At 40.4% G+C, this 27,591-nt stretch overlaps 1 protein-coding gene across 1 annotated transcript in view; it reads right to left on the bottom strand.

The window, feature by feature from the left end:
• HAPLN1 (hyaluronan and proteoglycan link protein 1) overlaps nucleotides 1–8,316 on the bottom strand; it is a 68,292-nt gene extending 59,976 nt beyond the window's left edge. The window contains exon 1 of the mRNA XM_039352622.1: nucleotides 7,683–8,316. The gene's annotated coding sequence lies outside the window, so the exon portion shown is untranslated. The remainder of the gene's footprint in view (nucleotides 1–7,682) is intronic.
• Nucleotides 8,317–27,591: the final 19,275 nt, after the last annotated feature.

Genomic DNA, 27,591 nt, shown 5'->3' on the forward strand with positions numbered 1-27,591 from the left:
TTCTTTTGTTTGTTTCAGTTTATCGGATTATCTTCAAGGTATCCTCTCTGTTATAAGGGCACTTTCACATGAAACTTCATGGCAGTTCTCCAGATTAGGTTGATCACATGCTACTAATTGTTTTGGCTAAGCCTAAAAGCTAAAGTTTTCTTATTGCATTGATGGGATTTATAAGTAATTCATGATCTTGCAGGTCAAAACTACTGCCTTAATGACCACCACAAAAAAGGTCATAAAATTGGGCATGGTCATGTGCTGACCCTCTTAATGGCCAATTTTGTAATTCTGGGTTCAATTATGGTTGTCAGTTGACAACTGCTTGTATTCCAACACTTTATCTGCTGAATATTTTCCAAACTGCTGAAAATCTTCACATCTTTAATCTTCTTTCTTTCATTGCCTGCTCTCTAAAGATTGCTTTTTAGAGGAGATGTTGACAATGTGCTAAGAGGAATTCAGAAGCTTGAGAATGAAGCAACAGGATGGATCATTGCATTGGTCTGGATAGTGTATTAGAAATAAGAATTGTAAAACTAGAATGGTCTTAGGTCACTGAGTTCAAATCATTACTTGATTGACAAAATCCAGAACAAGAGCATTTCCAGGAGATTATCTACAAAGCTTGAAAATATTTTCCCCCATTTCTATGTGTGTGTGTGTATGTGTATATGTATGTATATGCAGTGACACAGACAATTTTGAAGACCACTCAGGTGGCACATGTGAGACCATTGTTATGCAACCTGCACTGATTGCTAGTTTGCTTCCAGGTCCAATTCATTGTTGGTTATTACCTTTAAGCCCCTTTATGGCAGGGTCCAGGGAATCTGAGGAGTTGTCTTGGTCCACACCATTTATTTTAGTGGAAGAGGCCTACATCAGATCCCATTGCCAAAGAATTTAGCTGGTTAGGTCCAGGCGAAGAGGCTTTTCTGGTGTAGAACCTGCCCTCTGGAATATTCTCCTGGCCACATTCCGGCCTTCTGGAAGAGCCTGAAAACTTGGCTCTGCTGCCTGGCCTGCGGTGTGTTGCATTGGGGGTAGCTGATGGGGTAGAGAAGATCACCACCCCAGCCACCCATTGCCTTAGTTTTCAGCTTTATTAATTAATTTAATTCTCTTAATTGTAATTGCCTTGTATTTCCTTTTTTAACTTTTTACTTTTTTTTACAGTGGTCCCTTAGTACTCAACTTCTTTGAAACTCATCAAATTTAGTACTCAACACATTTTAATGTGAAAATTTGTTTGGTACTAGAATTTGTCAGTGTCAGCTGTCTTGTGACTCACTCTATTATTTCTTATGGGAACAGGATATTTGCAGCTCGACAGCTCCAGGAGAAATGTCAGGAGCAGAATCGTGAACTATACACCATCTTTGTGGATCTCACCAAGGCTTTTGACACAGTTAGTCGTGAAGGATTATGGCGCATTATGTCAAAGTTTGACATAATGGGTGACCTGACAGGTTTATTCTGATGGTACGACAGTTCCATGATGGCATGGTGGCTCGTGTTCTGAGTAATGGTGGAGCCTCAGAGTCCTTCCTTGTTACTAATGGCATTAAGCAAGGCTGCGTGCTGGCACCAACCCTGTTCAGCATGATGTTCTCAGCCATACTGTCAGACGCCTTTCAGAACAGCTCAGTGAGAGTTAATCTGAGGTACAGAACCGATGGGAAACTGTTCAACCTGAGAAGACTTCAGGCTGTCACCAAGGTAAAGGAGACTGTGCTATGAGATCTCCTCTTTGTTGATGATATGCCCTTAATGCAGGATCGGAGCAGGAAATGCAAGCCAGCATGGACAAATTTGCAGCTGCTTGTGACAACTTTAGCCTCTTCATCAACACAAAGAAAACTGAAGTGATGTACCAGCCAGTTCCAAAAGCCCAATATCAAGAGCCTACCATCACAGTAAAGGGACAAAAGTTGCAAGCAGTGGACCAATATACGTATCTTGGTAGTACCCTCTCCCGTGCAGTGACAATTGACATCGAGGTCAACTGTAGAATTGCCAAGGCAAGTTCTGCATTTGGCAGATTGCAGACTAACGTGTGGGACTGCCGTGGAATAAGTCTTGCTACCAAGCTTAAAGTTTACCAGGCAGCAGTGCTAACTACCCTGTTGTATGCTAGTGAGGCCTGGACAGCGTACAGGAGGCACGTTAGGCAACTGAACTACTTCCACATGACTTGCCTTCATAGAATTCTGAGGATCCGGTGGCAGGATAAGATACCAGACACAGATGTCCTCTCCAGAGCAGGCCTATCATCAGTTTACACTCTGTTGATGAAAGCCCAGATGTGCTGGGCAGGCCATGTTATAAGGATGTCAGATCATCGCATCCCTAAACAGCTCTTCTATGGTGAGCTATCTCAAGGAAAGCGATCTCACGGGGGACAAAAGAAGCAATACAAAGACACGTTGAAAGCCTCTCTTAAGTCCCTGGATATTAACACCATCTCTTGGGAATTTCTGACGCATGATCGACCGACATGGCACACCTTGGTGTACCAGGGTTGCCAGACATATGAACACAGAAGGACAATCTTGGCACAAGAGAAGCGAGCACTCCGCAAGGCCAGAGCTGTAAATGCAGAAGTAACAGTGTCTACATTTCTTTGTTCAGTATGTGGCAGAACATTCCGTGCTAACATCAGTCTTTTTAGCCACCTTTGGACACATCGTTGATGGCCCACAACCCACAAGATGTCAAGGTCTTCATCAAAATCGATGGACGAACAACATTCTTATGGGAAAAATCTGTTTGGTACTCATTGTTTTTGGTACTCATCATCCTTCTGGAACCAATTAATGATTAGTACTAAGGTACCACTCTATATGTAAACCACTCAGTGATTGTAATAGTGAGATGGGTGGCATTTACTTTGGAGAAGAATCAAAAACAAGAGAAGCTAAAGAATGAAAAAAGAGCTAGCTGAAAAATCCAGTGCTGATCTAAAGGAGAAGATGATCCTGAAATAAAGATAATATCTAACACATACAACCCTGACAGAGTAGACAGAAAATAAAGAGAGCAAAAATTGTGCAAAATTCAGCATCTCCATGAAAAAGCACCTTTGGGACAACCATGACTTGGATGACTGAAAATCTCCATAGATATACAACATTCCCATGTGGGTTATCACTTCCAGTTCAGATCAATCTTTAAAATTCACCCTCACAATAAGATCTGAGACAGATCTGTATCTGTATATATATATATGCATGCATGTATGTGAGTATGTATAAGAAGCCCCTCCTCCAGGCAAAACCAATAATTGAATGAATAGCTACTGATTAAATACAATTATATGTAAAACATAGTACTCCTTTTATCAAAGTAATTGATTCACTAGAAGAACAGCCTTTACAAAATAGCCTATGCAAGCTACAGATAATATTCAAAGACACTCATGTTTTTCAGCAGTGATGTATGCAACCATTTGCCTCTCCTGCTTATTCACTACTATCAACAGTAAGAATGGAAAATGTTAGCTCTTTCACAGATATTTGGGGGGGGGGGACTCTTGCCTTACTATTAGTAAACACTGTATATTAGATGGTAGTAAAATGCTTTTATATCCACTAGATGGCACATGATGACCATGGTAAATACATTTATTTCCACAAAACCTCCCATTCATGCCATAAATAAAGACCAGCATTATTAATTTATACCATTGCATCCACTCTGCCTCAATGTTTGTTTAGCCAGCTGTTTCCTCTAATCCTGCTTAAACACCATTGATTAAAATCCCAAATACATTCTGAGGATTTTTTTTTTTACCCCAAAGAACATTTTGTTACCTACATATTACAAGCTGTCTTTTCAAGTACAAGGCAACACTTGAACTTTTAAATGTGGAGCCAGAATGTCTAATAATCTTTAGAAATAACAAGATAATCTGTTGAGAATAATGGAATTAAACACCTTTGCAAACTGATAAAATTGATAGTAGTATAATTAAGTAAAAGTTAGCTAATTAAGTTTTTTTATTTAAATTAAACTGATTATCCTGTTTAGTTTTTTAATCCAAAACTATACATTAGGTTTTTCATCAAATTAGGATTTATTGGAAAGTTTTCACACAATGATGAAATCAGGTTAACTAAAGCCTGCCCAATCTCAAAATAGAATACCTTTGATTCAAGCAGCTTTTTTCTGTGATGAAATAGAATTCAATAAATATGGAACCAGTTGAAGGGTACTTCTGTTGAGCATTAATTTTAGCAAAACAAAATCTGTTTTGTTAAAATCCATTAATCCATAGTAATATTGAATTGAGGTAAATGGAAAACCAGATTTGATTCAGAATTTCTAATATTCACATCCACTTTCCTGTTTTTTCTGGGAGATTATTTCATTTCCATCCAACAGTACAGAATTCATAGACTCTGTTGCTGTGATCACTGAAAACACATGGACAAACACAACCCTACCTTTAGTATTAGGGCACAAAGTTCTTTATCTTCTAACAGCTGACTAGTAAGCTGTCCTATTAGAACCCATGATTTTTTTTTTCTCAGACATTGGGAATGACATATTCACTATAATGGGTTGCCTTCCACCTTAACATTCCAATCAATCTCAATTGAAATTTTAGCATGCTACAGCCCCAAATTCTTCATTTCCTGTTCTATGGGTTTTATTTGGGGAAAATACAGTGTTCTTCTTGTCTTTGATGGATTATTTTCTGCTACTTTCTAGCTGCGTTTACCTATTCTTACTCAGCAACTACAATTTTCTTCCTCCTCCTGAGTCCCTATTGATCCTTCCTATTGTGTTTTCACCAAGTCATGGTGGGTTATGGTTGAATAGGATGGGAATGCCATTCTCCAAACACAATTGTGGCATGGTATGCCATTCAGTGGCTAGGGGACCGTAAGTGTTCTAGGGAAGCTTAGGGATCAATCTCTTCCTTTCTTTGGAATCAGGCATTTCCCTCAGAACTGTTCTCCTGCTCCCACCACTGAGACCCTCCACACAGAACCACTCTTCCACCTATAGCTTTATCACTGGTAGTTTCTTTGCTATTTACTGTCTGTAACAGGGGAAATAGAAGTGAGCTGATTAACCAGAATCATGTAACAAAAACTTCTAAGGGATAGAGAGGTGGCTGAGATGTGCTTATAATACCTTTCTTTTTGTTTTCACAATAGATTAACAATGCAAATTCCTATGCGATGGTTTTCCAACATTCCTTTACAACCAACCTCCCTTATTTCAAATTTATTCAGGTCTCTCTTCAGTTGTATAACTCAAGGGGAATGAATGGCTTTTTCTTAGTCTTGCCTAAGAACCGATCAGACATCTTTAACTTCTTTAAAGACAAAACTCCACTATTCACTCCCATCGGAGAACGTTTATATATTTAAAACGTTGGTTTCCTACCCAGGAGATCTTTTACTTCTTGGCTTTATCCAACAACAACAACTGATTTCCTTAGAATTGCTCAGCTATTTTGCAGTGAAAAAGGTTAACCTATCCTTCTCTGCAGTAGTTCCATAACAGTCACATTCCTTCTTGCTCAGATTTTCCACAGGTTCACCAACTAAATGTACAGTCACAATCTCTCCAGCCAATATGACAACTTTTGCATCAAAAGATAGTAACCTCCCACAGGAAAAGAATTCTGAAGATACATTCCACTTTTTTAAATCTTTCGCACACTTTCTATCAAAAATAATAGCCCACTAATGTCAATTTGCTACAGTACATTTAACTGCTGTTTCCCCCTCCCAATATTTAGCCAAATTAATGCACTGCATAAATAATACAATACACTATGAGATGATTCAGAACCATGACAAATTAAATAATATTGGAAAAGAAGCTCTTTTTCTAGAAGATTTGTATTTCTTGGAATTACCTTTGTTTATTTCTGTTCATATTCATGATTGCTTATTTATTAATATATTTATGTTATTTATTAACCTACACACACACACACACACACACACACACACACATATAAAGTATAAATGTAGATGATTTATTCCTAACATTATTCTCTGAAGTCTTCATCTTCATAATAACTTTTCTGTTCATTGTAATTATTTTTTTAAATCACAATCAGAAAATTAACACATGCCTAAGCTGGCCTAAGGAGAGCGGGCCTAAGGAGAGCAGATGATATTTCAGTTATTGGCTGAATGCCACTGTCTGCTTGTTTCTTCTTTCATGTACCTTAGCTGAATATAATAATACCATTTTCTTCATTTTTAGTCCCTATATGCCAAATACACTGTGAATAACTGAAAACATTTAGGACATAGCCAAACTAAGCACTTTTAAAATGTTATAATTTAAGTGGAAGATTAGATCTCCAAACTGGTGCACCATACCCCTCTTGGGTTTATAAATCCCAGTTTTTCCAACTAATCTGGAAAATTCTTACCCTTACTTTACTCCCTTGATTTGTATATGTTTTTTCTTAAAATCGTGTTTAATGTACAGTTCTTAGTATCTATGTCTATATTTTATGTACTTTTTCCCAATTTAAATTTTGAATTCAAGAAAACAATATTTACAGGCAACTTCTGTCTCTCCATATATTGCTAGAATCCCATCAATCCAATGATGGTGCCCAACAGTCAGCAATGGTGATCAGTGTAGCAATAGTTGCTCATGCAGCTTTTTGATCTGTGAAACACCACACAATGCAAAACCAGCCACCCTTTTGAATGTAATATTGTTTCCTGAATTTTCACAATTCCTATCCTTCATTCAAGATCATATCACCAGTTGCAATTTTTATCTAGAGCACTGTTTTCTACCAACAACATGATTCAAGACTTGAAAAGGAACAGACAGATTGTCCTTGATATTCAGTTCATACCTGTATGTGAAAGAGGAACTGATTTATGAAGAACAAGGGAAAGGTTACTTTTTGGGGACTTTAGTAATACACGAGATGCTTATCTGAAGTTCCTTAAAGTTGATCTCTGGTCCTTCCCTTCTCCCTTTCTTTGTATTCTTTTCCCAAACTCACCATACCTGTGATGTCTTTAATTTCCTACCTTCCAGGAACTATTATTCCTGCCCTGCTCAGTAAAACATGGCCTATGTCAGTTAGGGATGATGAGAGTTATCCAACATAATTGGATAATGCCAAATTGGGGAACACTATGGATTGGATGGCCTACATTTCCTTTATTTTAGGGGGCTTTCAAGAAGTATTATTTTGGTTACTATTATTGCACCTACTGGGATTACTATTCTGTAAAGCAAATGCAGAAAACAGAGCAGTTGATGCAGTCATTCTATAAAGAATTAATTTATAAATAAATAATTCTAACCTTCCTCCCGCCAAATTCAACTCCCATCATTCCATTTTGGCAACAAGTGGGTCATGCCGGCTATGTATGATGGGAATCCCAGTACAATCTGACTTCAAGAAATTCACTGGGACGTATATTCAGAGGAACTGACAGATGAACTCCTCTCTCCCCACCCCGCAGAGAGATATAGCATAGGCAAAAGCTAGTTTTGGAAAGGCAGAAGAGTTGTCAGAAGAAAAGTTTGGCAAGCTCTGCTCCTCCAGAGCTCCATAGGTTACCAGCGAACAAATGGGAGAGACAGTAGAGCTTAAAAGTTACAGTTAGTTCAGAGTAGCCGGATGCTATCCCATCCCAGTCCCGCACATTTGCTTTTGCGTTTTTTGTTTTTTGTTTTTTTACCTTTCCACAGTTTCAAAGCAAGGGATGCCGCTTCCAAAAACTCTATTCTCTGCGCTCTCGCTTCTTGTGCCCCGCGCCAGCCAGAGACGAAAGTCCCGATCCGAGAGAAGAACGAAAGAGAGACTCCTTTCAGTCGACGAAGGACCACGTCAGACGCGAAGGACGTTTCCAAGAATGCTGTTATTGCTCGATGCGAGCGCTGCTTCAAACCCCAGGAATGAAGGGGTGGAAAACTAGAAAGCCAAACACCGCGCGCGCACACGCCCAACGCTCCCCCCCTTTCTCTAGCACAGCGTCCTCTTGTTGCTTCAGCCTCCCCGGCGCTGGACGGGGGCGTCCCTGAGGGTCTTGCCAGGTGCCCTGTCCTCCTGGCCCAACCTTTGAGGTCACCGCCCGCCCACAACCCACCGACGCCTCAGCTCTGCCTCAGAGGAGGACAAGTTGTCAACGGAGCTCAGCAGGGCGCATGGCCAGCATCTTCAGGAACGTGAACTTGTCCTGCACGAGTTGCTGGGCCTTGCCCCCCCCCTCCATGAACACCCCTTCTTCCTTCAGTCGGGATGGTCTGCTGGAAGGAGTGCAGGGGAAGGCAGTGTATAGGGAGAGAAGACACTTTCATGGAACACTGCCCACTTTTCCAGCAAGTATCAGTCAGCATCCCACCATCATTACTTTCTTTTCTAGAGAAACATTATTGAAATTCTCTTTTGCCCACACAGTCTTGATTTTTCGATGCATTGTTGGAAAGCCGAATGTGCTAAATTCCCACTGTTGTTCTGTGTTTGTGTTTCATGCACCGGATTTTCAATTTCTGTCTAGAATTCAAAGAAATATTTATATAATCTTCATGATAACCTAGTCAACTACATAGATATGTATTTTTCACTAATTAAATTCCTACCAGCAATATGTAATATTTGCAAGGAAAAAAATGCATGCATTTTAGCAATTCCTAGCAAAACTATGCATTTAGAGGTAGGATTTTGATACTTGGCTTATATTAAAAGAATACATTTTAATATTATGTAGATAGTATTGTTTCTATCCTCTAGACTCTAGACAATAGTTTTCAGGATCTATTTTTTCTTAACTTAAGGAGGGCTGTCTGTAAAAATACTAGCAGTTGCAATAAATACAAAATTCTCTTGTGTATTTTAAATAGGTCATAAATAGGCAACTTTTGGTTTTCCATATATGGCTGGAATCCCAACTGCATCAGTAATTGGGCAGCCACTGGTCATGATCACACAACATACAAGAGAGTCTCTCTCTCTCTCTCATTCACTCACAAACACACACACGTACAAGGCAACAATTGCTCAAACTAACCATTGAGAACCAATTTATGCTTTGAATGCAAGTTATGAATCATTATTATTTTCTGAATTGTATGGATTTTCACAATACCTATTCCTACTCAACACTATTGAGTCTTTTATCCAAACCTTTGTTATTTTCACAGTATGAATTTTCACAGTATGATATAGATATGCTCCCTAAATTTTTCATTTATCCCTGTATTTGAAGCATGGGCTGTTATATGCAGAAAAAGGTAGCTGTGTACTCTGTATTAGTATGTTGCAGGATATTTATGTGAAATGTTGAAATTTTCTTTCCCTTTTCCTTATAGCCCACCATAACTCAGGCTGTCTTTGATTTCTACTACTAACTTCTACCTTAGTCAGTAGGACTGAGTATTCACTCATTTCTATAATAGTTGAGTAGGATCCATGGTTTGGATAGATGCTGGAGCACAGCTACAAGTAGATCTCTTTAGGAGCATATATACCAGGGGTCTTGAAACCTGGCCCTTTTATGACTTGTGGACTTCAACTCCCTGGCACGCTAGCTGAGGAATTCTGGGATTTGAAGTCCACAAGTCATAAAAAGGCTATCTTTGAAGACCCCTGATATATACAGGATGTGCTGTGTTGCATTGTTGTCCCTACAAGGGTGGCTATCCAGTGAGATTTGGGTGCACTATGAATGTGCCCTTGGTACTTAGCCCCATACTTGTGGAATTGATTTGGATAAACATTATCCGTGGTGACTAAGATCCTCATGATTGAAGGCCTGCTAAAACAGAGACAAAGATAAACTATGACACCTAGGTTTTGGCAATGCCTAGTCCTTCTATGTATTCATTTGCAGAAAAGTACGTACTTCAACCTCAGCCTGAAGAAAATGTTTTTGTAGTTGCTTTTGTTAGTGGACACAATGGGGAGAGGTAGATAGTGATGAATTGATTGTATAGGATGAATCCAAAATGCTGTAAGTTTTGCTATAAATTGCAGTCAAATATCCAGTGTACTAGGTGATATCGCTGTCTGTTGATATACAGCATGTTCTTACACCATGCATGGTGACTGTAAGACAAAAACCACTTCTTTAGTAATACTGATTCAACCCATTGCTGGTCCCAGATATTCTTCCAAAGACTATTACATGAGAAGGAAACAGTAAATGGTCCAAAGACAGTGGTACAAAGTAACATAATGTGATATCTTGTGATGCAATTGATTGCATGACAAAATTGGTAAAAAGAAAAATATGCAGTACTCACAGAATTTCAAATGCTGATTGGAAGAGGGCAATCATTGGCTTTACAATAATGCATACTGAAACCGTATAGGCAGAATCACCACACTAATGTTCTCCAGGTATGTGCAGATGTGCCACAGCAGCATGCACCATGGGTAGCAAGTTTGTGAGTGTCCTGCTGTTTGGCATAGGCTATGTGACTTGCTCTAAGATTAATCAATTGTGTAATGATTAAAGGCTGTTGGCCTTCAGCTTCTGCAAGCTGGATTTGGCTATGGATTAAATTGGAAAGTGTATAGATGTATGGATCATCAAGCTGGAGGGGAAAAAAAGTAGATGCAAAAACATAGATAAAAAACAAAGCAAAACCCCTCTCCATCTTCTCTGACAAGATCAGTTTTTTCTACCCCAATAGACTCCAAGGCATTTAGACTATAGTTTCCACCATTTTTAGCCAGCCAGGCAAAATTTACTAACCATGGGTGAATAGGCACTTGAAGGCTGCCTAATTGGGAAAGCTGATGAAGTGTGTTTAATGAATGAGTCAAGAAGAAGCAAGGACACTGTTGAGTCCTTCGCGGAAAGGTAAGACACGAGAAGCAGTTGTAGTTCTCAGTTTTCTTTATTCTGCGTTCAGCTTACAAGTAGATGGCTTCAGCAGCTCCCAAAATCTCCCAGCTTCTTATATAGGCATTTCCCGGGTCAATGCGATACTTTTCCCTCACCAGCACCCGCGCATGCGCACGGCGCTGGTGACAGCCTGTCTGGTCCCGGGCAGCTTTGCACCTGCCCGGGACTGCCTGCAAACGCCCCGAGCCATTTGCAAGGCTCGGGACATAACACCCCTTTCCCCCAGGCTAAAACTACTACCAACATATAATCATTTATTTATGCAGTGTTCTGCTTCCCAGTGCTCCTATCGTTACCTGGCTGTTGTTTAGCCAGCAATGTTATGTAATCTTCTAAGTATTTAGGAGATTTCCTTGCTCTCTTTGACCTTCTCAGTTCTGGGTTTCTGATAGGCGTTCCCTGACTGAGGGGTGACAAGAGCCTGTTCCCCTTATCATGCCTTGGTGCCTTCCAAGGACTTTGCCCCAATGCCTGGCCTGCTTGCTTGCCCACCGGGCTCGTCAGGCCAGGGCTCCTGTCACTTTGTGACCTGGTTGACCCGCCTAGCTGTAGGCCCTCGGGCCCCTTGAAGTGATAGCCACTGCTGGGCGTCTCTATAGAACCTTCTAGGTCCGTCCAAGACCTGTCAGGAGGCTGTCCAATCCCTAAGCCCCGTTCTGTGTCCGGGCTCGTGTGGGTCTCTGTACCTTCCCAAAACTCAGTTACTCCCTGATTTGGGCTAGCGGTGTTGCGGTCGGGACTTGGTTCCTCGACCACCTCCCTGTAAGTTTGACCCCCTGTAGGATTAGGGGTAAGGTCAGGCCAACTCTGGGGATTGTGTGCCAGCTCTCTTGCGGGGACTGATTTGTTGGGATGCTCCCGGGTACCCTCCGTGACTGGAGTGTTGTGTGATGTGTGTGGAAAGTGAGTATGCCCCCGGGGTGACTCCCTGGCTGGAGTAGGCGTGAGTGCCTGTTGTGTGGGTAAGCTCCATGAATTCCTTTTCGGAGCACTTGCGGAAGCTTGAAATGGGCCGTCAGTGGCTCCATCAGTGGAGATGGACAGCAGCTCGTGCCCTTCCCTTTGCTCCAAAGGGTCCCCCTCCCCCCCGGAAAAAGACCCACGAGTCTCAGCTGGAAGATGCCGCCTAGGGCGGAGTTGGTTGATGTGCCTGCGCAGGACACGACCGTTGTCCAGGGCTACCTCGTAGGATAGAGGACCCGTGACCCTGGAAACAGAAGCGGGGACCCAGGTATGACCAGGCCCGTAATTGCGAGTCCAGACCGGGGCACCCTCAAGTAGTTGTCTAGATGCCCTAGGATGTGAGGTAGATGAAGGCAATCTGTCCGGATGCAACCGGTCAAGTTTAGTAGTAAGTTGACGCCCCCAACGAAGTTCAGCTGGGCTTCTCCCTGTAGAAGTGGACGGTGTGGTGCGATAAGAAAGAAGAAAGTCAGCCAACCTGTGATGCCAGTCCCCGTAGGTGAGTCTTTTCAAGGCGTCCTTTGTGATGCGCACCATACATTCAGCCATACCGTTAGTGGACGGGTGGAAGGGTGCAGACGTGGCATGACGAATCATGTTAGCCTGTAAGAAAGCTTGGAATTCGGAGGAAGTGAATTGAGGGCCGTTGTCAGACACAATGACATCTGGAAGCCCGTGTGCAGCAAAAATTCCCCTCAGTACCTGAATAGTCTTTGCAGTGGTGGTGGATGAGACAGGTACAACCTCAAGCCATTTTGAATGGCTGTCAACAAGGACCAAGAAGAACTGGCCTGAAAGGGCCCAGCGTAGTCAATGTGCACCCTAGACCATGGGGACTGTGTTTCCTCCCATCTATGCACGGGAGCTTGGGGCATCTCTGGGCAAGATCGTTGGCACAGGTGGCATGCATGCACCTTAGCCTCACTATCTTTATCTAAACCAGGCCACCACAAGTGGCTGCGCGCAAGAGCCTTCATACGAACAATGCCAGGATGACCCTCGTGGAGGGATTCTAAGACCCTAGTCCTCATTGAGGTGGGAATGACAACTCTGTTTCCCCAAAGCAGACAACCCTGAGAAAGGGACAACTCGTTCCTTTTGGACCAGAAACTCTGAAACTCAGGACTAGGGCAGTGCTCAGGCCAACCAGACAAAACCCAGGAACGGACACGTGAAAGTGTGTGATATGTACCTATTTCAGCGGCAACATCCCTGGCACTAAGAGGGAGCTCGGCAAGGCTTGGATAGATAGAATGTTGACAGCTGGCGCAGGGTCAGCTTCTACTACTGGCAGAGGCAATCTACTGAGGCCATCAGCATGGCCCATTTCTTTCCCAGGCTTGTGGAGTAAGGAAAAATCATATGCAAACAGAAAAATAGACCACCTAAGCATTCTTGGGGAAATGATTTGGGGAGTTTGTTTACGTGTGGTAAACAATCCCAGCAGAGGCTTATGGTCAGTGAAGACCGTGAATTGCCTGCCATACAAAAAATCATGGAATTTTTTAATTCCAGCAACAACAGCCAGAGCTTCCCTGTCTATCTGAGCATAGTTGCGCTCAGCAGAAGACAGTGTTCTGGAGTAATATGCAACAGGAACCTGAGTTCCATCAGACCTGAGGTGGCTCAGGACAGCTCCTACCCCGTAAGGGGACGCATCACAAGCGATGCACACAGGAAGGGACTCGTTGAAATGTGCAAGTACACTGTTAGAAGTGAGCAAGGCCTTGACTTTGTTAAAACAAGCCTCATGCGTTTGTGACCACTGCCACACTGCTTGCTTGTCTAGTAGCCTGTGAAGAGGCTCAGCCACACTGGCTTTATGTGGAAGGAAGGAATTGTAGAAATTCAGGAGGCCCAGGAAGGCCTGAAGTTCGGCCTTAGACTTTGGCCTAAAATAGCAGTTAGTTTGGATTCAGCAGGGTGAATCCCAGCAGCATCAATTTTGAACCCCAGAAATTCAGTAGAAGGCACCCCAATCTTGCATTTGTCTTTTTTGAGCTTGAGGCCTGTTTTCCTGAATCTTAACAGAACAGCCCTTAGCCTTTCAGCTAGAATGTGTGTGGAGTTTCCTGCAATCAAGACATCATCAAAGTAGGGGCAAACCCCTGGTATACCCCGTAGTGTGTTTTCCATTACGCTTTGGAAAATCCCAGGAGCGACATTCACTCCAAACTTTAGCCTTTTTACCTTGAAGGCCCCTCTGTGGGTCACAATAGTCTGAGCTATAACAGCATCATCATCAACAGGCAGCTGTTGATATGCTTGAACTAGGTCAAGCTTTGCAAAAACACGCCCCCCCTTGAGGGAGGGCAGGATATGACTGACCACAGGAACAGGATAGGCATGTTGCTGCAATGCCTTATTAAGAGTGCATTTGTAATCAGCACAAATGCGAATGTCCCCATTTGCCTTTAGAGGCGTGACAATGGGGGTCTCCCATGGACTGGAATCAACAGGTTCTAGAATTCCCTGTTGGATCAGTTTGTCTAACTCAGTGTCAATTTTACTCTTTAAAGCAAAAGGGACCCTTCTTGCTTTAATTCTAATGGGAGTGACAGTAGGGTCTAGCTTTAAGGACACAGGGGGTCCTTTGAATGTGCCCAGCTGGGGGCTGAAAACATCTGCAAATTCTTTGCAGACTTCCTGTAGGTCGAGTGTTTGTAAGCTGTTGAGTCCTGTGACATGTATCCCCAGGGCCTCAAACCAATCGAGTCCTATGAGACTCGTTCGTTCACCCCTACTACTAATAAGTCTAGTGGACCTTCAAAATTCTTGTATTGCACGTTAAGGGTGGCCTCCCCCTTAACACACACTCTTGAATTTTGAAAATCTGTTAACACAATGTCAGAAGGCCTTACCTTGGCCTGAGTTCCACTACCGGAACAAATCTTCCTAAATGTATGCAAGGAGATGATTGAAAGGGCAGACCCTGTGTCTAGTTCCATAGTTAATGGAACCCCTTGTAGCTTCACCTTGAGTGACAGCTTTTTCTTAATGGGCTTGTGTGTGCCTGTCCTAAGGATGCTTCTTCGCGAAGCGCAAAACCCTACCCTATTCTGGCTGGGGAATCTGGTACCTTTCAGGCGCAGTTCTTCCTGAGGTTGTACCTTTCGTCGGCCCAGACACACAGTTGCAATGTGTCCTTGTTTGCCGCATGCCCGGCAGGTAGCGGAGCGGAACTTGCAGTCGGTTCTCCTGTGGCGACCTCCACAGCCGATGCACTTGAGTGGAGCTGAAGAGCTTCCCTTCTGATTTCCTTCCTTCGTGGGGTGGAGACGGTCGACTTCCTCGTCCGGATCCTCCTCGGAGTTTCCTTGGACGTCTTCCTGGTGCACGGATGCAACTTCTGGACTGTTTCTGATCGGCCGCATGTTCTTGACGGCGCCGCCTGCTGCTTCTTCTGCGGTGACTTCTCTTAAGGCATCTTGGAAGGACAATTCTTCTTTAGCGAAAAGCCTCTGTTGTAGATCTCGATGCCTTAACCCGCACACGAATCGGTCCCTCAGTCGTTCTTCGAGGTCCTTGAACTCGCAGTGCTTGGCGGCCTTCCTTAATGCGGCGATGTACTCTTTGGCCGACTCACCGGATCGTTGATCCCTCTGCTCGAAGGTGTGGCGCCATGCGATGACGGACATCTTGGACTGGAAGTGCTCCTTCAGTAGCTTCTTCAGATCTGCGTAGCTGACAGACTCTACTGGAACAGGTGCTGCAAGGTTTTCTGCGATTTCGCAGGCGTCTTGACCGCAAACACAAAGCAGGGTGGCAGCCTTCAAGCTCTCTTCCCTCACTTGGTTTGCCTTGAAGTAGTTCTCCACCCTGGCTACGTAGGACTCCCACCGCTCTGGATGTGAGACGTTGAACTCCGAAAGCCTTCCAACCTTTGCCATCTTCAGGAGACGGGTCTATCAGCCAGCCTACCCCCGAATGCGCACTGGATTGGCGAGTAGCTGCCGAGTCAACACCGTTCCGCCGCTCAGGACTCACTTGGGTAAGCTTACACCTCTTCCTTTCCAGGCGATGTAAGGCATCCCACCTTCGTCGCCAGTGTTGAGTCCTTGGCGGAAAAGCAGACACGAGAAGCAGTTGTAGTTCTCAGTTTTCTTTATTCTGTGTTCAGCTCACAAGTAGATGGCTTCAGCAGCTCCCAAAACCTCCCAGCTTCTTATATAGGCATTTCCCGGGTCAATGCGATACTTTTCCCACGCCAGCACCCGCGCATGCGCATGGCGCTGGCGACAGCCTGTCTGGTCCCGGGCAGCTTTGCACCTGCCCGGGACTGCCTGCAAACGCCCCGAGCCGTTTGCAAGGCTCGGGACATAACAGACACAATGTAAGTCCCTGCTATATTCTAATAATTATCACATGAAATACATATCCAGAAAAGAATACTGTGCAAGATTATCACTTTTCTTTTGAAACAAAAAAGGCAAATGATGAGGAAATTAAATAGTAAATTAACTTTCCTTTCCAAGCAGAAACTGAAAAAAAAACAGGAGAAAGAGAATCACCAACTATGGCCCAGCGTGTGTACTTCAGTGTGGCCAGAGAAAGTGCAAGGAAGAAGAAGCACATGCCTCCACTCATTTGGTCAGTCTCTTTGGCATCAGGTCATGGATGAACTGCATAAACTGGAATAGGACTCTTCAGTACGTCCATGTTTTTTGGCACCTGACATGCTCCCTGAACTTTAGTTGTATATCTTTATTCTTATAATTAAATAAAATATCCTTACAGTTAAAAAGAAGAATGTGAATTTGCAAAGCAAAGTTTAACCTCCAGCTTTACCTTTATTTTGAATAATGCATTGGCCTGAAATGCATTCAGGAAAAGAAAAAAATTAAACATGGTTGTAGAAATCATTCTTGGGTGGAGGGAACTATTGTATCATATTGTCTTCTTGGGAGCAAATATTTTATGATTGGCCATGCTCATAATGACAGTTGTTTGTTGAAGTGTAAGCTCTGAGTGTCTTGAGAGTGTTCATAATATTGACATTGTATTTTTGCCATGAAATCCCAGAACTGTGATTTAATCAATAAGATTGGGGTAAGCCTCCCTCAACTATTTAGGAAATGTACGTGTTAAAATCCAAAGTACCTGAATTTCCCAAGAGTTTTAGGTTGAAAAAGACTTTCTATTAATTCTCTTCTAAACATTTGTCCTTTGGAATTCTCTTTTCCACATTTCAAAATCAATGATTTGATATCACATATTTGCTCCAAAACTTCAACTTTATGTAGGCAGGACATGGCACTATGTCAGAACTAACTAAATGTAATACAGAGACTTCTGTCTTGATATGAATTTAGTACTGTTGCTTGACCAAAAACATGAATGATCTTGCCAAATCCAGCACTAACATTATGGCAACAAACATCTAATGAGTGAGCAACAAGAATATTTAGCAACCTGACAGTGAGTTGAAGTATCCATATATAGATATAGGTGTAGTAAATTTACTGCCTCACACCCTAATGTCAAATATAGCAGGAAATTCCAAAGAAGTTTGTTAAGTTCCACTTTAAAAAAATAGAATGGGACCTACAGTACTCATGCTAAAGGATACATATGTTTTTTTTTTCTCAGTGTTAACTGAATGCTCTTTGTGTCTTTTAAAAAGTTTCATATTAATTTCAGAGTGAGGCTAATCATGATGCTGATTAAGTGGATTTTTTGGGGTCAACCATGCTATCTATTTGCTTTTTCCTGAATAAATTGGTTAAAAACAAAAATTCTTAAGGAAAACATTCAGGTTGGTGAAATACTTAACACATTTTGAAAAAGGTAGTGCTGATAACAATATTCTTGTTGACGGTGTAGGAGCTGGATTATGTATTTGAACCATAAAACATAAATTTAGTTCATTCTGAAAAAAGAACTGTGGCTGTGGAATTAAAAGTATCTTTTCAGTCTAATGTGAGATCAATTGAGGAAGTGTGACTCTGTTGGTTCTTCTCAATCTCTGCAAGCTTTTTATACAATCAGCTAAAATGTGGTTCTGTTATCTGGCAGGTTTTGGAATAAAAAGTAATGATTTGCATAGTTCCAGTTCTTTTTCTGATATAGATTTCAAACTACATCAGGTGAAGCAATAGCTAGAAACACATTTATCTCTTTTGACTGATTCATCAACTGCATCCTTTACACCAGGGGTGTCAAACTGCCGGCCCAGGGGCCAGATGCATCATGGCAAAACGGATGCTGGCACTGGGAAAAAATTGCGATACACCATGACACGACACGTGATGTTGTGAGTTTGACACCTCTGCTTTCCACGAAGCTTGTCCTTAAAACCATGGTATAAGTATGTATTGGAACTTTTGGAACTCACAGTGTAAAATATTCTACATGGGTTGTTTTTAGCATGTGCTAAAGGCACTGCACTGGCTGCTAATTTGTTTCTAGGCAAATTATAAAATGCTATTTATTATTATCTGTGAGCAAACCTTGCCATTTTGAGAACAGAATGTTCCATCTCCAGACCAGGAGTTTTCAACATTCCTAGTTATTATTTTTAAACTCCTATAAATGCCTGTATACCTATATACTTAGGAATAGGAAAGGATAAAGCCTTTAGATCGTTTTGTGTTGAAATAAAATGGCCATATATACATACTTAGGTTTTCAGGAACATCAGGTAAAAACAACAAAGAATCTTATGGTACCTTAAGAACTATTTTATTATGGCATAAGGTGTTTAAGGTTACATAATATGATTATTTTATTTTTGCTAAAAGAAATTACCACAGTAGCATTTTGGAAAATAGTTGTACAATTTGGAGAGTACATGTTAAGTACTACTAAACTATGCTGAATGCTGAAATTCCATTGAAGCTTTCACGGATAGTAATAAATCTGAACCTTTTTTTCAATTTAGAAAACAGAAAAATGTTTTTAATTACATTTCTATTCTATCTAAAGCATATAAATATAGAATCTAAGTCTGTGTGAAAATAGCTTTAAAACTCTGTCTTTCCAACATGGTTTTGAGTATGTCAAACAAGCTGGAAAATAGAAAGCAGAATAAAATGATTATTCAAATAATTGTTAGGGTACAAAATTCTACTTTCTGAAAGAACAATGTGAAAAAAGTTAATTAATATTTGTAAAGTTATTATTTTCAATTAATATCGCTATCTATGTAAATACAGTTTCATCTACAAAATACATAAAATAATCTAATTAAGTAATTTGTACACCAATGTTGTTGATCGTGCTGATTGTGTTATTTTTAACAGAATGTTGAAAATTTCTAGATTACTCAGTATTACTCCCATATTCCACACAGGATCTGTGAGAGTCAGTGTAACCCCATCCTAGCACCAAAGATGACATATTCTTGGAACCAATGGGCCCTAAAATCCTAAGCCAGTCAGTCTTCCCACATTCAGCTAAAGCTTATTGTTCTCCATCCAGGGCTTCACTGAACTGCTTAATATTCTAGGGACAGAGACGTATAATCAGGGCTTTTTTTTGTCATAGAACACCCAGAATGGAGTTCTGGCACCTTTTTTGGATGGAACCTTGTAGGATAGGCAAGGCGGGTTGTATGACGTTTGAGTTCCGGCACCTTTTTTTTTTTTTTTTACAAAAAAGCACTGCATATAATTGTATATAATGTACAACCCTGCAGCTTCAGGTAGATGTTAAAGAGGAGACGAAAGGAGAAGAGAGGAGAATGCATCAGATTGCCCCATCAGTACCAGTTCAGCCAATTACCCTACCTGCGTCATATATAAGGGAATTCGTTCTGGGTCTCCTCATAGCCCTTTCCTTGATAGGGGTAGGATAAATTGGCTGAAATAGTCCTGATGAGCCAATTTGTTATATTTTAACAATTCCATAAATTATCTCTATATGTAAACTAACTCAGGGAAAGAATGCTTCATAACATGGATTTCTGCTTGAGCAAAGATACTTCATCCTTTCAGGTATGGGTATAAAGACCTTCTTCTGTGCTTCTTGATTTTACATTTGGTAGGAATGACATCAGTAAATGCATCAGCAGTGGAGTTGTGAATCACACCCATGTCTATTTTTAATGCATGAAACTGGTCATTCAAAACCTTTTTACAAATCCTAAATGGGTGCACTCTTTCCGTGCTGATTATTTCAGGAAGACAAAGGAACATTGTTAAATAAAGTTTTTCTTAAAAAACAAAAAGACAATGGAGGTTGTAAGTTCACTAGTTTTCCTTCATGTTCATAAAGTTTGTGCATCTCAGCACATAATTATGTTTCTATAAAACAGCTAAGAAACAGCTGGGAGGAGGACAAAAATGATACATTCATGCAAGGCACATTAACAAGGAGGCATATAAAGAATAATTAGATAATCCCTGATTTGTTGGGTTGTAATTTTTTCCACATATTATATAGTATAGCACTTACCCTTTTGTCACAACCCCGAGGAGACCTCTGGTAAAGCCTTCTTGTCCTCCTCCTCCCTCAGCTGACTTGTGAAATTCCCTACCACTTTGTTGTGGGGAGGAGGAACAAAAGTAACTACAGACAACAAGGAAAACTGTATTCCTGCTCCTCATTCTGGTGTATCCCCAAGGGACTTTTCCCATTTTCCGAACTTCATCAATCAACTGCTAGTACTTCCAACAAGCCCTACCTTTCAAGCAGACATCTGAGTTGCTTTTCTTGTTCTTCCTTCATTGGCCACCCTCGTTAAGATATTTCAGATTTCAGCCTTGGTTCCAAAGTTGCTCATTAGGCAGTGCTGCTAACCAATTGGATGGAGGGACCAGGGGGTGGTGAGAAAGAGGGTGGACATAAGCCCCTTCCAAAACTCTCAGGTTTCTGGGAAGTGAAATCAGAAGGCACAGTGGAATTGAAATGGGTACAACTTTCCCAAATTTCGATTCCATGGGATTTAAGAATCCCAGATTTTGAACTTCTTCTGTAAGTTAGCCAATTTGAAGGCTATCGTATATGCCGGTGTATTAGGCGACCCGGTGTATAAGATGACCCCCGTCTTTATCGCCGAGCCGCATTCCTAGAACGTCGTCTTATACGCTGGAAACTACCAGTATTTCCGGCGTATAAGACGGCTCGGCGTATAAGACGACCCCCGTCTTTGGCGCCGAGTTTAGCGCTTCTGGAAGTCGTCTTATACGCCGCCATATACAGTAACTTGCAGAATGAGTTGATTCAAAAACTGATGCTACACATTGAACAATTTGGTCTAATTGATGGTTTAAAAGTATCAAACAGACACAGGAGTTTTAGTAGTGTACAGATTCACTCATTATCACTTCATTTCATTATTCTGATTATTCTCAAATTTTCCTATGGTAATCCAGAAGAAAAAAAAACCTTCTTGGAAAGTGTGAAAAGTCAGGGAGGATTCAGAGAGATGGAAACATTTGGAAAAGAAAACCATATTAGGGTCTTACATCACCTCTAAATTAATGAAATTTTCAAACAGCCCAAGAAAAGGTTAGAAAATATTCCATGGGAATGAAGCATTCCAATTTTAAGTATTAATTATGATTAAGGTTTCAAACATACTTTTCATCTTTTCCTTTCTCCTTTTTTTAAATACCATGCAACCTACAATTAGCTTACAAAAATAAGGTCTATCAACAGAATTTGAAAACATAATATAAGTATGGCATCTTCAACTGCTTCAAATACACTAATTCTCAACCTTTATGTTTCAGAGAGATTAAAAAAATAATGGTAATTTTATATGCATTTTCTAACATAAATATCCTCCTCAAGTCTTATTCTGCTACCTCAACATGGTGCAGGAGTGTTCCTGGGAATGATGAGTGAAGAATACCAGTGGCCTAGCCAAAGATGGGTGGCAAACCAGTTTAATAAACAAACAAAGAGGTACTTATATTGGGCAGTAGAATGTAAGATGTGGCTGGAAGCAGATGATCACTTTGATGACATTGTCAAAGGCATCCTTTTGTATTGCATGGGAGAAGGCAGTGCTGGTCCTGCATATTACCAAGAAAATCACATGAATAAACAGTATAAAATGTTTGATTATATAGTTCTGGGTGATAATTTGCCCTCAGGTTGGTTGGTATACAACAGGTAACATAATGTGTTTATGACCTGAAGGAAAAGAGCATCTAAAGATGTACCATAAGAAATATGAATGTGAGAAAGCTCAAATATAATAAAATTTGAAATGAATACACATTAGTATCTTCCATTTAAGTGAATTGAAATGAAATGGAATGGGACCCTTTCAATAAGAAAATCATACTGTTTTCTACATAGGGTATGAGAAAAATAGAAGAAATGGTGTTATTTTTATAGGTAGGAAGGATACAGCAAAGATAATACTTGGATGCAATCTATAATCAATGACTGAATAATACCAGTTAGATTCGAAAACAACTCTTTAATATGACAATTATCCAACTTTATGCACCAACCACTGTTATAGAAGAAGAAGAGGTTGATGAGTTTTATGATCAAATTCAATCTGTAATTGATAAAACATGCAAGTAAGAAGCACAAAGAAACTGATGAAATTGTTTATTAGTTTCTGCCAATCTAGTGGTTTCTTCAATGAGAGTGGATAACACAGACTTCAAACACCAAACCACTAATACAATACCTTGAAAAATGAACAAACTAGAATCAGATGATTGTACACAGAAATTGAATTGACTCTATCATTGGTACAAGGAGATATATTGGCTGAGTTACAACAGGAAAGACAACTTATCATTTATAAAGATAAATTAACTCATCAGATGGCAGCACTTGCCAACCTTGCCTAGCTCCAAAGCCCCAAAGGCTTAGGTCTGCATATTATTTGGATGGAATGCCACCAGGAAATATCAGGATTGTTGGCTAGATTGGGAAATTGAAAAAAATAATTCAGATTAATGCAGGGGCAAATCAGATTTGTCCTACTGCTAAGAAAAATGAACAGTTATATCATAGTGTTCTCAGAAGTCAAGCCTGATGTGAATAAAATTTTATGTAAAGATGAATTAGGGCTTCAGCAAGTGTCCTGATCTTGTCTGAGCTCAGAAGTTAATCAGGGTCAGGCTGATACATACAGTACTTGGAAGGTCTGATAGTCACTGGAGGTCTGCCTTATTTTTCTTGAAAATAAATACAGAGGAATCAGTTCTCAGACTTTTGCATGAAAAAGCTACGGATATTAGAGCTTTGTAGAACTTCCCATGGCAATCCTAAACCAAATCCAGGCCTTATTCTTGTTGTAATGAACAAATGAAAGAAAACAAACAGCTTTTTAGTAATATACTTTGCTGATCTGGATGTGAGTTTGATATCAGATTATGTACCTACTCCAGATTATTTCTGGAATGGAAAAGGTAAGGAAAGATACATATGTTAGTTACATCTTTATATTTACATGTAGTTTTATCCAGAGTGACCTATATGAAGCTATCTATGGAATTCACAGAAGACCATGGAATTTAAGTTAGGAACAATTTAATTCATAGCTCAGATACTTAATTGCTATAGCTCTACCTCTGGTACTTAGTTGTTATAGCTTTGGTGTGGATAAGACTACTTTTCATTTCCATCTCTGTCATCCTTTTTTATCTTTATTCTGTCTTAACTTTTTAAGGTACCTTCATTTTTTATGTGTTTTAGAAAAAGCTTTTCCAACCAAATAGGAGATCAAGACAACAATCTGGACATTGCCAAGTTGAAGAAGGATTCTCTGGAGTGAGTTACTTCAGATAGACCTGCTATCCAGTTTTGAGTCCATTTTTTTCCAATTGAGGATTAATGGCATGCTAAATCTGTCTACAGAAAGCTAGTGAATGGGAAAAGCTATAGATGGGACTTTGGTTTGATGTACTGTATGTTTTGGAAAGAACTTAGCAAAACTCTGAAAGTTCTTAAAATAATGACAGAATCTTGAATTATTTTTTAGAAATTATATATGATCAAAAGCAATTTTATATCTTGCCTATTATTAAATTTGACTTTTATTGCTTACCATTTAATATTGTCCATATGGGAAATAGTGAAGAAATTATAAGATAATATAATGCAATTAAATAAAAAAGGACCTTTTCAGTCACTGCTGGAGAAAACTAGTTATGTCTTTTCCCTCTTCGTATAAGAATGCTGGTGCCAGAATAAGTTCATGAAAATATATGGGTATGCTATGCTACCTGATTAAATTTTTGTTTATTAAGAGAAAAGGCTCTTCTCATGCAGTTGCTATGCAAATGTCATGGTCTTCTCTATGATAGATGGGACAATATGAATGGTCAGGAACAATGGGAATTGTAGTCTAACATGCTGGAGAGTACCAGGTACAGGGAAATCATAGAGCAAAATTTCTCAAAATAAGCACCACTGAATCCAATGGGATTTATTCCAATATAAACATGCATGGGAATATGGCTGAAATTCTATATTCATTGTTATTTAAGGAAGCCCCACTCATGATATTTGTTGCTAGGAGATGAAGGACTTGATGGTACATAATCATTCACGATGGTGGGATTTGTGAATAAATAGGTATATTTCTTAAACCTTTAATTAATAAAAAGAAACAGCCTCTCATTATTATCTATATATGAGTTACATTTGTCTATAGTACCAGGGGTCTGCAACCTTGACAACTTTAAGACTTGTGGACTTCAGCTCCCAGAATTCCTCAGCCATCTGTTGTCAAGGTTGCAGACTTGGATCTATACAGTATATGCAGAGCCTTGCTAGGGAGAGAGTAGTATTCCAACTAAGTATGCAGTATGTAGCTTTTAATTTACTCATGTCCTCCAAAGTACCATATAATAAGTAATATGCAATATATGTATACAGACTGACAATAGCTAATTTAAGATAAAGGATCTATCCAGATCAGCTTTCTTTTGTATGGATGGTTCATAGTTGGATAATCTTTAAAACAATCCAAAATTACCTTGCAGCTTTTTTCTGTACCAGGATTTACTACTGGTGTCTTATCCAGACTTAACCGGGTTTACTCTATTTAGCTTTCATTTCCATCATATTCAGCTCTGTTGGTCCTACAGCAGCTCTAAAGAGTTGCATGAATATCAACATAATTTGCAACAGCAGAATAGACCAGCTGATAATCTTCCTTAAGCTGTAAACTGAAATAGCAGTCAGAAAGGGACGTTGGCTTTTGGGGGGAATGTCTAAAGACATGGGCGAGGAAACACGTCGGTGGGGCACCACCCTTCCTGGTAGACCAAACAGAAGTCTCTATTTGGAAGCCCAGGGAAAATAGATAGTCCCATTGATTCATGATCCCGCCCTGTAGCTTTAGATGGTGAGGAAAGTCTTCCTATTTCAGTAACAAAGCGGCCCTTGATGCTCGTGGAGGGGGAAAAAAAGTTGGGAGGGGTGGACCTAAAAACCCATCCTCGGAGAATCGAGGACAGCTCACACGGGATATGGAGAGAGGAGAGCTCAGCCGCGAAGAAGAGCGCGCTCGGCTGAACGTGAATGATGGGCAAAGTAGTCGAAGTGGGGGAGGGCAGGAGCTCCAGTGTTGAAGTCTGGCAGTAACTGCTGATGCGGAGAAAACCGGCTGCTTTAAACTCCTTTGCGACCAGACCTTGAAGACTCAGCAAGTCAACGTCTGCTGCTCTTCTGTTGTTCGTCGGGCTTCAAGATGGAAAGGCGGTCATTCTTACTAGGACCCCTAGGTGGAGCTCTTCGATCAAATAAATGAAGCATTTTCTCCGCTATTTTTTTTTGCAGAAGGAAGAGATCCCGGCGAGCGACATAGCGTCTGCTCTGGGCAGCACGTGGTTGGTTGGTGGTGCCCAAATTCCTCAGCTTTGATCCAAGAAAAAAGACAACTGTTCCGCAGAAGAAGGAAAGGAGGAGGGAGAGGGAGGATGCAAGTCTAAGGAATAGAAACAGAGCAGATTTTATTTTTTAAATTGTAAGACAAATTCCCTAAGCCAATTCCAAACTGAAGAGAGGAGACTTTGGGGGCTGTAAAACAGAGACAGAGGGAAGGTCACGAGGGAAAAAAGCAAAGCGGACCATTAGAACTATTCTCTCACGTTTTGAAGCTCAGGAGGGTTTCCTCAGGCTAAAAGTTCTTCACCAGTAAATGTTAACATTAGACAAAGGCATGACCCGAAAAAGGACACAAATAACAATTTAATTCCATCCTTCCAGAGCCAAGTCCAAATTTAAAGCTTCTTCAACTCTGATGTTGGGGAATGGAAAGATTTATACTCCTGCAGACAGCTGTTCATTTCCAATCTTTTAGTGAGTCCTTAAAGCTACCTGGAGGCTTATCTGTGACCCTGAAGACACAGATAAGCCTCCAGGTAGCTTTAATGACTCACTAAAAGAATGGAAATGAACTGCTGTCTGCAGGAGTATAAATCTTTTCATTCTCCACGATCCAGTCAGAGCTGAAGAAGCTGCTTGGATAAGAAGGGAAACATCTTCCAAGAAAAACCAAGAAAGTCCAGTTGTCTCTGAAAAAGCATCTTTGGGTTAAGTTTGGATTCTATTGTTGTACAAGCCATAACACTAGATTAATTGAGTAAAACATAAAGATACTATTGGTACAATAAAAGTCATTAAGATTAAGACTGTTATGGGAAAAAGATATCTGAACAATTTCCTCTCCCTTTAAATTCCTCCATTGACTTTGTTACATGTTGCATCCTCAGGCCACACAAGTAGGGGATATAATTCAGTGTCTTTTCTGTGATTCTGGAGTTTTCTCTCTCAGATCAGATTGGCCCCCTTGGATTAGTTTGTGCAAAGTCAAACTGATAGCTTTATATCAGGGAAAAGCTTTTTTGAATCGTTTAAATAGTGTTAGGTACGACTTCAATATTTGTTTTATCCATATTTTTTTTTTAAAAAACAATTGACCTCAGATTGTTTTGCACAGTAAATAAATGTGTACATTTTAATATATTTTATAATTAATTTTAATGCACAAAATATTAATTCCATCATTCTTGTAAAATGTGATAGCATGAATTGTTAGTATGATGTGGTATTACGAGTATCCATAAAAGACTAGACTCTTTCTCTAGTGAAAAAAGTTGTAATTTGGGCTCTGTTAGGTCTGACTTGATGGGAGCTAAACATAGTGAGCATGAAAAGTCGATTGCAAGCCATTTTGTTTGGCACTTCAATTTTATTTTGAATCCATTTTGCTGGATGCCCTTCTATTTAGTAATTGATTTTCTCTGAAATTCAGCCTTTGGAGGAACATGCCAGAAATATCTGCTTAATCTCATTTCTAGCCTTTGGGGAATATATTATTCTGACTTGTTATTCATTTGCCCTTCGTCCCAATCATTTAATTTTCCAAACAGCAGTTTCCCTAATTAATGAATGTGATAAATAATTCTATGCCCCACAAAGTTTTGCCTACATCAGTCCAGTAAATATATCCATATTGTTATCTATTGCTACTTCCCAATGATTTGTCTCTTGTAATTCTCAATCTTCATCCTTCAGTTTAATACTTATGAATTAGATTTTTTTTACATTGTGAAGTCATTGAAATAATGGATCGTATAAAAGCCTACCAGAGGTGTTTTGCCTGTAATGTTAGGAAGATTTTGCAATGCTCTGTTACCCCATCAAAAATCTTGTCAGAATGTTTATTTTTTTTAATTGAATAATTTTCTTCCTGTTCAAATACTTAAACATTTTGGGACATGTTTCATGAAAAGAAACTGGGGTCAATTGAATGAGAAATGTTGCCATTTGGAATGAGATTTCCCCTGGACAATCAAACAGCATCCATGCTACTAGTGTTCTGAAGGGACCTGAAGAACTAGCTTTTTGACCA

This window comes from Crotalus tigris, unplaced genomic scaffold, assembly GCF_016545835.1.
Source record: "Crotalus tigris isolate CLP2741 ecotype Arizona unplaced genomic scaffold, ASM1654583v1 scf7180000018455.1436977, whole genome shotgun sequence".
In the NCBI taxonomy this organism is placed as follows: Eukaryota; Metazoa; Chordata; class Lepidosauria; order Squamata; family Viperidae; genus Crotalus; species Crotalus tigris.